Below are 15902 nucleotides of genomic sequence, written 5' to 3' on the forward strand. Positions count from 1 at the left end.
CAAAAACACATTTCTCACTGTGCTGGAGTCTGGAAATCCTAGATCAGGGTGCCAACAAAATCAGGTTTTGCTGAGGGCTCATTTTCTGACTTGCAGACGGCCGCCTTCTTGCTGTGCCCTCACACCCCTTTTTCTCCGAGTATGCATACAGAGAAAGAGATCTGTCTCTGTTTCTCTCCCACCTTCTCTAATCCCTCATGACCATCACCCTCATGATCTAATCTGAACTAGATTATCTCCCAAGGGCCCACTTCCAAATCTCTGGGGTGGATTTCTGCTTATAAATTGGAGGGACACAAACATTTGTCCATAACACCATTCTTGGCTTGATTGGATCTTATGGTCTGTTGACTTGTTACTTTCTCCCTACCTCCAACCTGTCTACTGACATTAGAGGAAATAAGCCATCACCTAAACGTCTGTTGTTGCCAACACCCTACAGTTTAACCCTTTCGCCCTTTGGTTTTGTCCGAATACCAGAACCATAGCTGCAAATGAGTCTAATTGTCTGCCTTCTCTCTGCCTGCACCCTGACTGCTGGTCACTCCTGACAAGTCTGTTCTGTGAATCCATGTTTGCTGGCATCAACTGAGTCTGTTTTTTTGTTTATTTGTTTATTTTTTATGCACCCAAGGCACGTGAAAGTTCCCAGACTAGGGATTGAACCTGCACCATAGTGGTGACATACCATACCCTTTAACTGCTAGTCCACCAGGGAACTCCTCATCTAGGTCTTTAACAGCACCTCATAGTCCTACTTGCTTTTCAAGTCAGCTTGTTTTCCATCTCTTACCAGTGGCTTTTTCTTCTTCTTTTTTTTTTAGTCTCTCCTGCAGCACATGGAAGTTCCTGGGCCAGGGATCAAAACCATACCACAGCAGTGACCCAAACTGTTGCAGTGACATTGTTGGATCCTTAACCTGCTGCACCACAAGGGAACTCCTCACCAGTGCCTACTTCTAACCTCCACCCTGCATATATCCCTTCTTTCTCCTCCCTAACAGCAGAAAAATGAGAAGCCATCTCCCCAGACTTTCCACCACCCAATCTTTAGCCTATACTCCCTCTTCCCCTGGAAGGAGATGTGGGAACAGCTGAGCAGAGGGCCTATTCTTCCTCCACTCTCCTCTCATTCCCCCGCCCCCGCTTTGGCATGGGGGCTGGGGATGGGAAAGTTATGTCTAGAAGGATGGGAGAATTTCCCTCAGTGGAGGTGGGTCCCTGATGAGGAGGTGGGTACTCTACCGGTTGGGAACAGTCTGCATGGAGGCATAGGGCTGGCTCATGTGGAGATTTTCCCAGCCTGCCTTGCCCCATTCTGTCCCTAAAGCCTGTGGCCAGTTTGCCCCAAGAGTAGAATGCAGGTCCTCCTCATGCCCACCCCACCTCAGGACCTCCCTGCCCTGTTGTGACACCACTCCCTGGAAACCATGGAACCCAAGTGTTCTGATTCCATGGATCTGGCAGGGCCTGGATTGTGGTCCAGTCTCCAGGGAGGAGGGACCAGGAGGGGTGTGGAAGGTGGCAATTATGACACTCAGCAATTGTGGAGCCACATTCTCAGCACAGATGTGGATGGGAGCCTGCCAGGGTCTGTTCAGCTGTGGCGAGTCTGTGGAAAGAACAGGTTGTCCTCCCAGGAAGTGTGAGTTCTTAGGCGTGGCATCAGGCCATTTCCTGTCCTCAGAAGGGGGGCTGCTTCTGCCTCTACCTCCCTGTTCCAGACTTTATTTTTGTATTTTTAGGGCCGCACCTGGGCATATATAGGTCCCAGGCTAGGGGTTGAATCAGAGCTGTAGCCACTGGCCTATTTCACAGTATCCCAGCCACGTCTGTGACCTATACCACAGCTCACAGCAATGGCGGATCCTTAATCCACTGAGCAAGGCCAGGGATTGAAACTACATCCTCATGGATACTGGTCAGATACGTTTCCTCTGAGCCACGATGGGAACGCCCCCGTTTCAGACTTTAGTTTCCTCTTTTTCATTGAGAAGCAATTGCCTGGGGCCTGTCCACCTGGCAGCAGACTTTGGGAACAAGTGCTTCAGGGCCTTGCAGATTGTCAGGGCCCTGTGGGTATTCAGGTATTGCTGGGAAGAACTGAAGGGGACCCTGCAGAAGAAGCTGGCTCCAGACCTGAACAGAGCAAAGGTTTCCTCTCTCCCTCCTTTCCTCCTTCCTTAACTTCCTCTGTCCCTGGGAATGTCCTCTATTCAATGCACCCCCTCCAACCCTGCCCATCCACTCTGTGTTAGTTTCCTGTTGCTGCTGTAACAAATTACCACAAACTTAGTGGCTTTAAACAACATAGACTATACCTTATAGTCCTGGAGGTCAGAAGGCCAAAATGAGTCTGGGCTAAAAGCAAGTTGTCGGGGCAGCATTCCTTTCAGGAGGCTCTAAAGAAGAATTTGTTTCCTTTTCCAGCTTCTAGAGGCTGCCCACATTCCTTGGCTCATCATCCCCTTGTATCTTAAAAGCCAGCAATGGCTGGTCAAGTCTTAACAGATGTAGCTAATGTTTATTCATTTTCATTGCTGTATTGTATTCCACTATATAAAATACTACAACTTATCCATTCCTCCACTGATGGGGCATGTAGGCACTTTGTTTTTAGATTTGAAGTGTGTTATTATGAATATTTTGGTATTATTCTTGGATCATATAGACAAATTTTCCCTAAAAGTATATACCTGGGAGTAGAATTGCTGGGTCATAAGGTATGAGAATATTCAGCTCTATAAATCAATGTCAGATTATTTTCCAAAGTGGAACTATGAATAATACTGTCAGAAATATACAAAAGAGAGACACTTGGTATTATTATACCTTTTAAGTTTCCTCAAGCAAATGAGTGTATGTCATGGTCTTCCCCACACCAGCCCTGGCTATATCCTGTGGCATATAGGAGTTCCTGAACCAGGGATCCAATCCAAGCTGCAGCTGCAACCTATGCCACAGCTGCAGCAACACCAGATCCTTAACCCACTTGTATGGGACCAGGGATCTGTTGCCCAGAGACAAGCCAGATTCTCTCTCTCTTTTTTTTTTTTTTTTTTTAGTCTTTTTAGGGTCACCCCTGCAGCATATGAAAGTTCCCAGGCTAGGGATTGAATCAGAGCTGTAGCTACTAGGCTACACCACAGCTCACAGCAACAATGGATCCCTAACCCACCGAGTGAGGCCAGGGATTGAACCCACAATCTCATGGATACTAGTCAGGTTCATTAACCACTGAACCATGACGGAAACTCCAGGGACAAGCCAGATCTTTAACTCACTGTGCCACAGTGGGAACTCCAGTGTATGTCGTGGTCTTCAATTGCATTTCCCTTATTATTAAAGAGAATATAATTAAATTATTTAAATTTCCTCTTGAAATGCTCATTCATGTCTTTTGCCCCTTTTTCTACTTTTTACTACTTATCTATGGGCTTTACATATTCTTGATCCTTTCCCCCAAACCAGTAATATATGTTTGCAATATATTCTTCCAGTTGTAGCTTCTTTAACTATTATAGTTTTTTTTTTTCTTTTCTTCGTTGGCTGCCCTGTGACATGTGGAGCTCCTAGGCCAGGGATCAGATCTGAACTGCAGTTGCAACCTATGCCCCAGCTGTGGCAACCCCAGATCCTTTAATCAACTTTGCCAGGCCAGGGATTGAACCTGTGTCCTGGTGCTGCAGAGACACTACAAATCCTGTTGTGCACAGTAGGAACTCCTGATTTTCACTTTTGAGTAGTCGAACATAATTTAAATTTTTTTGTTGTTGTTGCTGTTGTTGTTGTTGTTATTGTTGCTATTTCTTGGGCCGCTCCTGTGGCATATGGAGGTTCCCAGGCTAGGGGTCAAATCAGAGCTGTAGCCACCGGCCTACGCCAGAGCCACAGCAACGCGGGATCCGAGCCGCGTCTGCAACCTACACCACAGCTCACGGCAACGCTGGATCATTAACCCACTGAGCAAGGCCAGGGACCAAACCCGCAACCTCATGGTTCCTAGTCGGATTCGTTAACCACTGCGCCACGACGGGAACTCCATAATTTAAAATTTTATGGGAGTTCCCGTTGTGGCTCAGCAGGTTAAGAACCCAACATAGTGCTGTGAAGATTTGGGTTGGATCCCTGGCCTCACTCAGTGGGTTAAAGATAACAGTGTTGCCACTAGCTGTGGCAGAGTTCACAAATAGGGTTCAGATATGCTGTTGCCAGGGTGGTGGCATAGGCCAGCAGCTGCAGCTCGAACCCTAGCCTGGGAACTTCCATATTCCCTTAGTCCAGGAACTTTTTTCAGGTGCAGCTGAAAAAGAAAAAATTTTATAGTTAGCATAAAATAGTATAACTTTTGTCTCCTGATCATGAAATCACTTTTACTCAAAGGAAAAAATACATTCCCTATATTTTCTAGTAGAAGTTTTGTTCTTGAAATTCAAGTCCTCAATAGGGCTGAAATTTTTGTTTGTGGCATGAAACAGGAACTCAATGTCAATTTCTTTCCATTTACTGATCTGCAATGGTATTCTCTCCCCCATATACCAAGATTCATTTCCATAGATCTGTTTCTGGACTTTCTACTTAACTAGTCCTGCATTGAGAGCACCTTGTCTTTAATTAATATAACTTTAAAATAGATTCTGATGTTTGAAAAGACAAATCATTCCTCATTATTTCTCAGAATTGTATTACCATGCTCTTTGTTCTTCCATATTAATCCATATTAATTTTAGGATTTCACACAAAAAAATATCTTTCGGAGCATTCCCACTGTGGCACAATGGGATCAGCAGTGTCTCTGGAGCACTGGGAGGCAGGTTGTCCCCAGCCCGGCACAGTGGGTCAAGGGTCCATTTGTGGCATAGGTCACAACTGTGGCTTGGATCTGATCCCTGGCCTGGGAGCTCCATATGCTTCACGGCAGCCAGAAAGAAAAAATGAGGATTTGGGTTCAATCCCTGGCATTGCTCCGTGGGTTAAGGATCCAGCATTGCCGCAAGCCCCAAGGTAGGTTGCACAGGTGGCTCAGATCTCACGTTGCTGTGGCTGAGGTGTAGGCCAGCAGCTGCAGGTCCAATACAGCCCTTAACCTGGGAACTTCCATATGCCACACGTATGGACCTAAAAAGAAAAATGTTTTTAAAAATTTTGGATTTTCGCTGGAGTTATACTGAATCTACAGATCAACATGGAAATAATTGACAACTATTATTTGTGACCATGAGATATCTCTCCATTAATTCTTTTGAATAAGTTTTGCAATTACTTTACACACAGGTCTTATGCATATTTTAAACCATTTTTTGTTGTGATAAAATATACTAAACATAAAATTCGTCATTTGAGTAGTTCTCTTGCGGCACAGTGGGTTATCACTGAAGCAGCCTGGGTCACACTGTTTCGGTCTCTGGCCCAGAAACTTTCCAAAAAAAGCACTGAGCATTTGAAACATTAAAAAATTTTTAGGGAGTTCGTGTCATAGCTCAGCAGTAACAAACCTAACTAGTATCCATGACAAAAAATAAAAAAATTCTAGGAGTTCCCATCGTGGCTTAGTGGTTAACAAATCCAACTAGGAACCAAGAGGTTTCGGGTTTGACCCCTGGCCTTGCTCAGTGGGTTAAGGATCCGGCATTGCTGTGAGCTGTGGTGTAGGTCGCAGACGTGGCTCGCAGACGAGGCTTGTATCCCACATTGCTATGGCTGTGGCATAGGCCAGAGGCTACAAACTCTGATTAGATCCCTAGCCTAGGAACCTCCAAATGCTGCAGTGCAACCCTAGAAAAGACAAAAAAAAAAAAAAAAAAAAAAAAAAAAAGATAAAAAATTAATTAATTAATTAAATTAATACAAAATAAAAAAATTCTAGATAAAGCTAAAGATAAAATTGGCATACACTTGTAAGATATTTAAGTGTACTTTATGGTTCTTTGATATATATTGCAAAACGACTCCCCTCATTCAGTTAATTCACACATCTATCACTTCACATATTTATATATTTTTGATGAGAAATTTGTTCTCTCAGTAAATTTCATTTGTACAATATAGTGTTATCAACTATAATCACCATGTTTTTACATTAGATCCTCAGACCTTATTCATCATAGGGTTGAAAGTAATTACTCTTTTCACGTCTTCTATTTGAGAGTAATTACCTTCTTCCTATTTCCTCACCCCCAACATCTGGCCACCACCTTTTCTACTTTCTGTTTCCATGAGTTTGACTTTTTAAAAAAATTTTAAGGCGTTCCCGTCGTGGCGCAGTGGAAATGAATCTGACTAGGAACCATGAGGTTGCGGGTTCAATCCCTGGCCTTTCTCTGTGGGTTAAGGATCTGGTGTTGCCAGGAGCTGTGGTTTAGGTCGCAGACGAGGCTCGGATCCTGTGTGGCTGTGGCTGTGGTGTAGGCCGGCGGCTACAGCTCCGATTCGACCCCTAGCCTGGGAACCTCCATATGCCGTGGGTGAAGCCCTAAAAGGACAAAAGACAAAAAAAAAGAAAAAGAAAAATTTTAGGATTCCATGTATAGTGATAAAATGCAGTATTTGTTCTTCTCTGAATGTTCAGGTGCACAATGTCCCCAGGATCCATCTATGTTGTCACAAATGGCAGGATTTACTTTTTTTCTCATGGCTAAATATAATTTCAATGGAGATATATATATATATAATACACACACACACACACACACATATTACATTTCTCCATTTCTCCCTTGATGGACACTTAGTTGTTTCCACATCTTGCTGCTTTTGTTTTCTGTTTCCTTTATTTCTTTCTCTTTTTCTGTTGTTGTTGTTGTTTTTTTTTTTTTTTTTTTTTTTTAAATAGCTGCTTGCAGGCTGGGGGTTGAATCAGAGCTGCAGCTGAGGCCTACGCCACAGCCATGGCAACATGGGATCTGAGCTGCCGCATCTGCGACATACACCACAGCTTCTGGCAATGCCAGATCCTTAACCCACTGAGTGAGGCCATGGATCAAACCTCATGGATGCTATGTGGGGTTCTTAACCCTCTGAGCCCCAACAGGAAGTCCTTGTTCCTTTTATTTCTATCTTAACTTTATATAATCTCCTTCCTTTAACTTTATTTAATCTCCTATTGTTCTTCAATTCTTATCATGGGCATTTAGTTAATTTTCATTTTTTATGATTTTCTATTCTACAGCAGTTTAAAACTATAAATTTCCCACAGAGTACCACTTTTTAAAAAAAATTCTTTAAGGGCCACACCTGCGGCCCATGGAAATTCCCAGGCTAGGGGTTGAATTGGAGCTACAGCTGCCAGCCTGCACCACAGCTACAGCAATGTGGGATCCAAGCCTCGTCTGCGACCTACGCCATAGCTCACAGCAACACCGGATCCCCGATCCACTGAGCGAGGCCAGGAATCAAACCCACATCCTCATGGATATTAGGTTGGAGTCGTTTCCGCTGTTCCACAACAGGAACTCCCCACTTTTTAAAAATAATTCAATCGGTTTTATTATATTTATAGTTGTACAACCATGATCACATCCTAATTTTGAACATTTCCATCCCCAACATAAGGCCACCCCTTCCTCCCCTAACCTGTCCCTTTTGGTAACCATAAGTTTTTCAAAGTCTGTGAGTGTGCTTCTATTTTGCAAATAAGTTCATTTGTATCCTTTTTTTAGATTCAACACATAAGTAATATATGATGTTTGTCTCTCACTGTCCAATTAACTCCTGTTATTTGTCTTGGATTTATTTTTGTTGGTTTTTTTCTTCCCTTCTTCTGTTCTCTTGTGGTGTGATGACTCTCTTTAGTGTTGTGTTTGGATTGCTTTTTCTTATTTGTGTATTTGCTACAGATTTTTTTTTTTTTTTTTGGCTTTTTAGGGCCACCCCTGTGGCATATGGAAGTTCCCAGGCTAGGGGTTGAATCGGAGCTGTAGCCACTGGCCTACGCCAGAGCCACAGCAACTCAGGATCTGAGCTGCATCTGTGATCTGCACCACAGCTCACAGCAATGCCGGATCCTTAACTCACTGAGTGAGGCCAGAGTTCAAACCTGCTGCGTGCTCATGGATACTAGTCAGGTTCTTTTCCACTGAGCCACGATGGAAACTCTGCTATAGATTTTTGTTTTCAGTTACCATGAGGTTTTGATATAGGAGTCTATATGTATACTCAGAATTGTTTTAAGTTGTTGGTCTCTTAACTGCAAATGCATCTCCATTATCCTGCATTTGTACTCTCCTCTTCTCACAATTTCTGGTTTTGGCAGCATATTTGTGTGTGGATGATTTCCTGCCTTTACTATATATTTGCCTTTACCAGTGAGCTTTCTCATTTGTAATTTTTTTGTTTCTACTTATGGCCTTTTCTTTCCCACCCGCAGAATTTCCTTTGGTATTTGTTGTAAAGCTGGTTTAGTGGTACTAAATTCTCTTAGCTTTTGCTGGTCTGTAAATTTTCTGGTTTCTCCTTCAAATCTGAATGAGAGCCTTGCTGGGTAGAGTAATCTTGGTTGGAGGTTTTTTCCATTTATCACTTTAGGTATATTGTGCCACTCCCTTCTGGTCTGCCGAGGTTCTGCTGAAAAATGAACCAGTAACCTTATGGGGGCTCCCTTGCATTTTGTTTCTTCTCCCTAACTGCTCTTTGTCTTTAGTATTGGTCAATTTGATTAATATATGTCTCAGGGTATTACTCTTTGGGTTTATTTTATATGATATTCATTGTGCTTCCTGGGTTTGAGTGATTCCTTTCCCATCTTAGGGAAGTTATTGGCTTTTATCTTTTCAAATATTTTCAATGATCCTTTCTCTCTTCTCCTTCTGGCACTCCTATAATGTGAATGTTGGTGCATTTTAAGTTGTCCCACTTCTCTTAGGCTGTCCTCATTTCTTTTCATTCTTTTTTTCTTTATTCAATTCTGTGTCAATGATTTCTACCAGTCTGTCCTCCACCTTGCTTATTCATTCTTCTGCCTCCTATATTCTGCTATTGCTTCCTTCTAGTGAATTTTTTATTTCAGGAGTTTCTGTTGAGGCTCAGAGGGTTAAGAACACAACAGAGTGTCCATGAGGATGTGGGTTCAGTCCTTGGCGTTGTTCACTGGTTTAAGGACCGGGCATCACTGCAAGCTGTAGTGTAGATCACAGATGTGGCTTGGATCCAGAATTACTGTGGCCATGGTATATGCTGGCAGCTGCAGCTGTGATTTGACCACTTGCCCAGGAACTTCCTTATGCCACAGGTGCAGCCATAAAAAAAAATGTCGATTCTTTCCAATATAATTTCAATCAAAAGCACAGCAATATAATTTCAATCAAAAGCACAGCAAGCAATTTTGCAAATATCAACAAATTGATTTTTTTTTGTCTTTTGTCTTTTTATGGCCACACCCACAGCATGTGGAGGCTCCCAGGCCAGGGGTCAAATCACAACTGTAGCTGCTGGTGCACACCACAGTCACAGCATTGAAGGCTCTGAGCCACATCTGCAACCTACACCATAGCTCACAGCAACACCAGATCCTGAACACACTGAGCAAGGCCAAGGATTGAACCTGTATCCTCATGGATACTAGTCAGGTTCATTAACCACTGAGCCATGATAGGAACTCCTCAACAAATTGATTCTAAATTTCACCTGGAAAGGCAAAAGACCTAGATATCCAACACAACAGTGAAGAAGAACAAAGTTGGAGGCTTCATACTACCTGACTTTAAGCCTTGCTAGAAAGTCTTCCATAATCAGGAGTTCTCTTGTGGCACGATGGGCTAAGGATCTGACAATGGTTCACTGAAGTGGCGCAGTTTGGATCCCTGGCCCAGAAACTTCCACATGCCACCAGTGCAGCCAAAAAAAAAAAAGTCTTCCATAATCAAAATAGCATGGTATTGGCATGAAACCATGAAACAGAATAGAGAGTCTAGAAGCAGACCCACATAAATATAGTCAACTGGTCAAAGAAGCATGGTAATTCAGTGGAGAAAGGAGGGTCTTTTCAACAATCATACTAGGAAATTCCTACTGTAGCAACGGGATCAAGTGGCTTGTCTGCAGTGCCAGGATGTAGGTTTGATCCTTGGTGCAGCACGGTGGATTAAAAAAGATCTGGCATTGCCACAGCTATAGTTATTGGTCCCTGGCACAGAAACTCCGTATACTACAAGGTGGCCAAAAAGGGAAAAACAAAACAAAACAACACAACAATGGTACTAGAATAATTGGATGACCATGTGTGGAAATTTAATGTAAACACAGATCTTAACACATTTTACAAAAATTAACCTGAAGTGGATCATAGACCTAAGTGTAAAACACACAACTATATGAAACTTCTAGAAGACAACATAGGAGAAAAATCTAAGTGACCCTGGGTTTGGCAATAAATTTTTAGATACATCACCAAAAGCAAAATATATAAAAGAAAAAATTGGTAAGTTGGACTTTATTAAAATAAAAAACATCTCTGAAAAAGATGCTGTTAAGAGAATAAAACGGAAAGCCACAGACTGGAGAAAATATTTGCAAATCATATATCTGATAAAAGACTTGAATCCAAAATTTACAAATAACTCAAAACTCAATAAGAAGGGAAACCTCCCAATTAAAAAATGGGCAAAATATCTGAGGAGAAAACTCACCAATGAAGGTATATATTATTTGTCATTAGGGACTTGTAATTTCAAAGAAGGAAAAAATAAATAACACTACATATCTATTACTGTGGCTATACCAATTGCTGGCAAGGATACAGAATAAGAATTCCCTTTCATTGCTGGTGGGAGTGCAAAATGGTATATAGTCACTCTGGAAGACATTTGGCAATTTCTTACAAAGCTAGACATAGTTTTGCCATATGATCCAGCATTTTGAAAGTGTGTCTTTCAAATCATCTCAACTGATTTGAAAACTATGTCCACACAAAGCCTGCATACAAATGTTTATAGCAGCTTTTTTCACAACTGCCAAACACTGTAAGCAACCGAGATGTCCTTCAGAAGACTAATGGATAAACAAGCTGTACTACATGGATACATTGAAATATTATTCGGTGATTTTAAAAATGTGCAATTAAGCCTTGAAAAGATATGAATGACCCTTAAGTGCATGCTTCTAAGTGAAAGAAATCAGTCTGAAAAAGCTACATACTCTTTGATTCCAGCTATACGATGTTCTGGAAAAGGCAAGATACCCTGTAAAAAGATTAGGATTAGTGGTAGCCAGGACTTTGAGAGGAGAGGAGGGTTTAATAAGTGAAGCAAAGATTTTTTTTTTTTAGGGCAGTGAGACTTTTGCCTGATGCTCTAATGGAAGATTGATGACTCCATGTGTTTGTCAAAACCCATAGGACTTCACATCCAAAGAGTGAACCTTATCATAAACAAATTTTTAAATCATTTAGGAGATGGAGGGATCCCAGGATGGAATGCAGAGTGTGGTAAATGAAAGTAACTGTATTATACATATATGAAAAATATATGAGAATTTTAAATTATTAAGCTGTTTAAAGACCCAGAATTGCCAAAGCAAATTCCTGAGGAACAAAAACCAAGCAAGAGGCATAACTCTCCCAGACTTCAGGCAATATTACAAAGCCACAGAAATCAAGACAGTGTGGTACTGGTACCAAAACAGACATATAGACCAATGGAACAGAACAGAGAACACAGAAATAAACCCAGACACTTACGGTCAGTTAATCTTCAACAAAGGAGGCAAGAATATAAAATGGGAAATAGTCTTTTCAGCAAGAGGTACTGGGAAAACTGGACAGCCACATGTAAATCAATGAAACTGGAACACGTTCTCACGCCATGCATAAAAATAAACTCAAAATGGCTTAAAGACTTAAATGTAAGACGAGACACCATCAAACTCTAGAAGAGAACACAAGCAAAACATTTTCTGACATCAACCTAACAAATGTTTTCTCATTCGGTCTCCCAAGGCAATAGAAATAAAAGCAACATAAACCAACAGGACCTAAACAAACTGGAAAGCTTTTGCACAGCAAAGGAAACCATAAAAAGCACGAAAAGACAACCTACAGAATGGGAGAAAACAGTTTCAAAAGATGCAACTGACAAGGGCTTAATCTCTAAAATATACAAACAACTTATACAACTCAACAGCAAAAACAAAACAAAACAAAAACCCAATGGAAAAATGGGCAAAAGACCTGACTGAATAGACATTTCTCTAAAGAAGATATACAGATGGCCAGCAAGCACATGAAAAAATGCTCAACATCCTTGATTATTAGATAAATGCAAATCAAAACGACTATGAGGTACCACCTCACACCAGTCAGAATGGCCATCATTAATAAGTCCACAAATAACAAATGCTGAAGAGGGTGTGGAGAAAAGGGAACCCTCCTGCACTGTTGGTAGGAATCTAAGTTGGCACAACCACTATGGAAAACAGTATGGAGGTACCTTAGAAAACTACAGAACTACCATATGGCCCAGCAATCCCACTCTAGGGCATATATCCAGACAAAACTTTCCTTGAAAAATACACATGCACCCGCGTGTTCACTGCAGCACTATTCACAATAGCTAAGACATGGAAACAACCTAAATGATACTAAGCCATGAAAAAAGGACAAAATAATGCCATTTGCAGCAACGTGAATGGAACTGGAGACTCTCATACTAAGTGAAGTCAGAAAGAAAAAGACAAATACCATATGATACCACTTATATCTGGAATCTAATATATGGCACAAATCAAACTTTACACATAAAAGAAAATCATGGATGTGGAGAACAGATTTGTGATTGCCAAGGACTATTGCCTTGGGAATGGATAAGCCATTGCTTATCTCATTAGATCCTGCTGTGTAGCACTGGGAACTATGTCTAGTCACTTATGATGGAGCATGATAATGGGAGAAAAAAATGTATACATGTATATGTAACTGGGTCACCACGCTGTACAATAGAAAAAAATGTATTGGGGAAATAAAAAAACTTTTTAATTAAAAAATAAAAAGAAATTTTTGGAGACTTTATTGTTTAGTGTATGATAAAGTTTTGCAAATGTTGGAGTTCCCCTTGGGGCTCAGCAGGTTAAGAACATGACTAGTATACATGAGGAGGCTGGTTTAATCCTTGGCCCTGCTCAGTGGGTTAAGGATCCAGCATTGCCAAAAGCTGTGCAGTAGTGGCAGATGCTGCTTGGATCTGGCATTGCTGCAGCTGTGGCATAGGCCTGCAGCTGCAGCTGCAATTCGACCCCTAGCTTGGGAACTTCCATGTGCCACAGGTGCAGGCCTAAAAAAGAAAGAAAAAAAGTTGTGCAAATGCTTTGAGTTGGTCTGAGAAAAATGTGTATTCTCTAATTGTTAGATGCAGAATTTTATAAATAGCCATTAGATCAAGCTTGTTAATTGTGTTATTAAAATAATCTATATCTTTGCTAAATTTTTACATTTTTGACCCCTTGAAAAAGATACAAGCAAATTTCTCATTATGACAGTGGAGCTGTCACTTTCTTCCATGAATTTTATCCCTTATTGCTTTAAATATTTGAGGACATTTACTAACTTCATGTATATTTAAAATTAATTTTTGGTGTACTGAAACTTTTGTTTCTATTTTTTTTTTTGTCTTTTGTCTTTTGAGGGCCGCACCCGCAGCATATGAAGGTTCCCAGGCTAGGGGTTCAATCAGAACTGTAGCTGTCAGCCTACACCAGAACCACGGCAACGCCAGATCCAAGCTGCATCTGAGACCTACACCCAGCTCACCAAAACGCCAGATCTTTAACCCACTGAGCGAGGCCAGGGATCGAACCCGCAACCCCATTGTTCCTAGTCAGATTCATTTCCACTGCGCCACGGCAAGAACTCCTTGTTTCTATTTTATTATTTATTTATTTATTTATTTATTTTGTTTTATTTTATTTTTTAATTATTTCCCCAATACGATTTTTTTTTTCTGCTATACAGCATGGTGACCCAGTTACACATACATGTACACATTCTATTTTCACACATTATCATGCTCCATCATAAGTGACTAGACATAGTTCCCAGGGCTACACAGCAGGATCTCATTGCTAATCCATTTCAAAGGCAATAGTTTACATCCATTAACCCCAAACTCCCAATCCACCCCACTCCCTCCTTCTCCCCCTTGGCAACCACAAGTCTATTCTCCAAGTCCACGATTTTCTTTTGTGTGGAAAGTTTCCTTTGTGCCATATATTAGACTCCAGATATAAGTGATATCATATGGTATTTGTCTTTCTCTTTCTGACTTACTTCACTCAGCATGAGAGTCTCTAGTTCCATCCATGTTGCTGCAAATGGCATTATTTTGTTCTTTTTTATTGCTGAGTAGTATTCCATTGTGTATATATACCACATCTTCCTAATCCAATCATCTGTGCAAAACTTTCCTTAAAAAAGACACATGCACCCTCATGTTCATTGCAGCACTATTCGCAATAGCCAAGAAATGGAAACAGCCCAAATGTCCATTGACAAATGATTGGATTATTTTTATTTTTAGGGCAGCACCTGCGGCATATGGAAGTTTCCAACCTAGGGGTCAAATTAGAGCTGTAGCTTCTGGTCTATACCACAGCCACAGCTACATGGGATCCAAACCTAGTCTGCAACCTACACCACAGCTCACAGCAATGCAGAATCCTTAACCCAGTGAGTGAGGCCAGGGATCGAAACTGCAACCTCTTAGATACTAGTTGGATTCATTTCTGCTGTGCCACAATGGGAACTCTGAAACTTTTGTTTTTATTTATTTTTATTTATTTATTTATTTTTTGTCTTTTTGCTATTTCTTTGGGCCACTCCCGCGGCATATGGAGGTTCCCAGGCTAGGGGTCAAATCAGAGCTGTAGCCACTGGCCTACGCCAGAGCCACAGCAACGCGGGATCCGAGCCTCGTCTGCAACCTACACCACAGCTCACGACAACGCCGGATGGTTAACCCACTGAGCAAGGGCAGGGACCGAACCTGCAACCTCATGGTTCCTAGTCGGATTCGTTAACCACTGCGCCACGACGGGAACTCCTGAAACTTTTGTTTTAGATAACTAAAGTCTCTATTCCAAATGATACTATATGGGTTTGTGTGTGTGGGGGGGTGGCAGTAATATAGCTTAATCAGATTTCTTTTGATTGATGTTTGCCTAATACAACTTTTTCCATCCTTTTACCTTCAGCCTTTTCATGTCCTTATGTTTCGAGTCTGCCTTCCTACAGGATGACCAAGTTGTCATCAAAATCAAGACACTTGTAAGAGGGACAAGGGCACCATGAATAATTACACGAGAACAAAAGACATAAATTGAATATGTACTATGGAAATGGAAGATATTAGTCACCTTATTTAAAAACAGCATATGAATTAGATTTTTTTTATTTTTTATTTTCTGCTTTTTAAAAACTGCACCCATGGCATATGGAGGTTCCCAGGCTAGGGGTCAAATCGGAGCTATAGCTGCCTGCCTACGCCACAGCCACAGCAACACAGGATCTGAGCCGCATCTGCAACCTATACCACAGCCCACAGCAACACAAGATTCTTAACCCACTGAGTGAGGCCAGGATCGAGCCTGCATCCTCATAGATCTTAGGTCCATTAACGACTGAGCCATGAAGGGAACTCCTGATTTTTTTTTTAATTTAAAAACAAATTTTTGGGGGTTCCCATTGTGGCACAGTGAAAATGAACTCTCGACTAGGATCCATGAGGATGCGCTGTAGCCACTGGCCTGCACCACAGCCACAGCAACGCCAGATCCGAGCCACGTCTGTGACCTACACCACAGCTCATGCAACCCTGGATCCTTAACCCACTGAGCGAAGTCAGGGATTGAATCTACGTCCTCACGGATGCTCGTCAGATTTGTTTCCACTGAACCGTGGCAGGAATTCCCGAATTTGACTT

General features: G+C 41.6%; 1 protein-coding gene across 1 annotated transcript in view; it reads left to right on the forward strand.

The window, feature by feature from the left end:
* The first annotated feature begins 1477 nt into the window (after positions 1 to 1477).
* Positions 1478 to 15902, forward strand: part of SLC22A14 (solute carrier family 22 member 14) — a 29089-nt gene continuing 14664 nt past the window's right edge. The window contains exon 1 of the mRNA XM_084987792.1: positions 1478 to 1645. The gene's annotated coding sequence lies outside the window, so the exon portion shown is untranslated. The remainder of the gene's footprint in view (positions 1646 to 15902) is intronic.

Source organism: Sus scrofa, chromosome 13 (genome assembly GCF_054392235.1).
Source record: "Sus scrofa isolate SSC_HxYL_T2T_F1_AM1 chromosome 13, Sscrofa_HxYL_maternal_Yorkshire_Landrace_v2.0, whole genome shotgun sequence".
In the NCBI taxonomy this organism is placed as follows: domain Eukaryota; kingdom Metazoa; phylum Chordata; class Mammalia; order Artiodactyla; family Suidae; genus Sus; species Sus scrofa.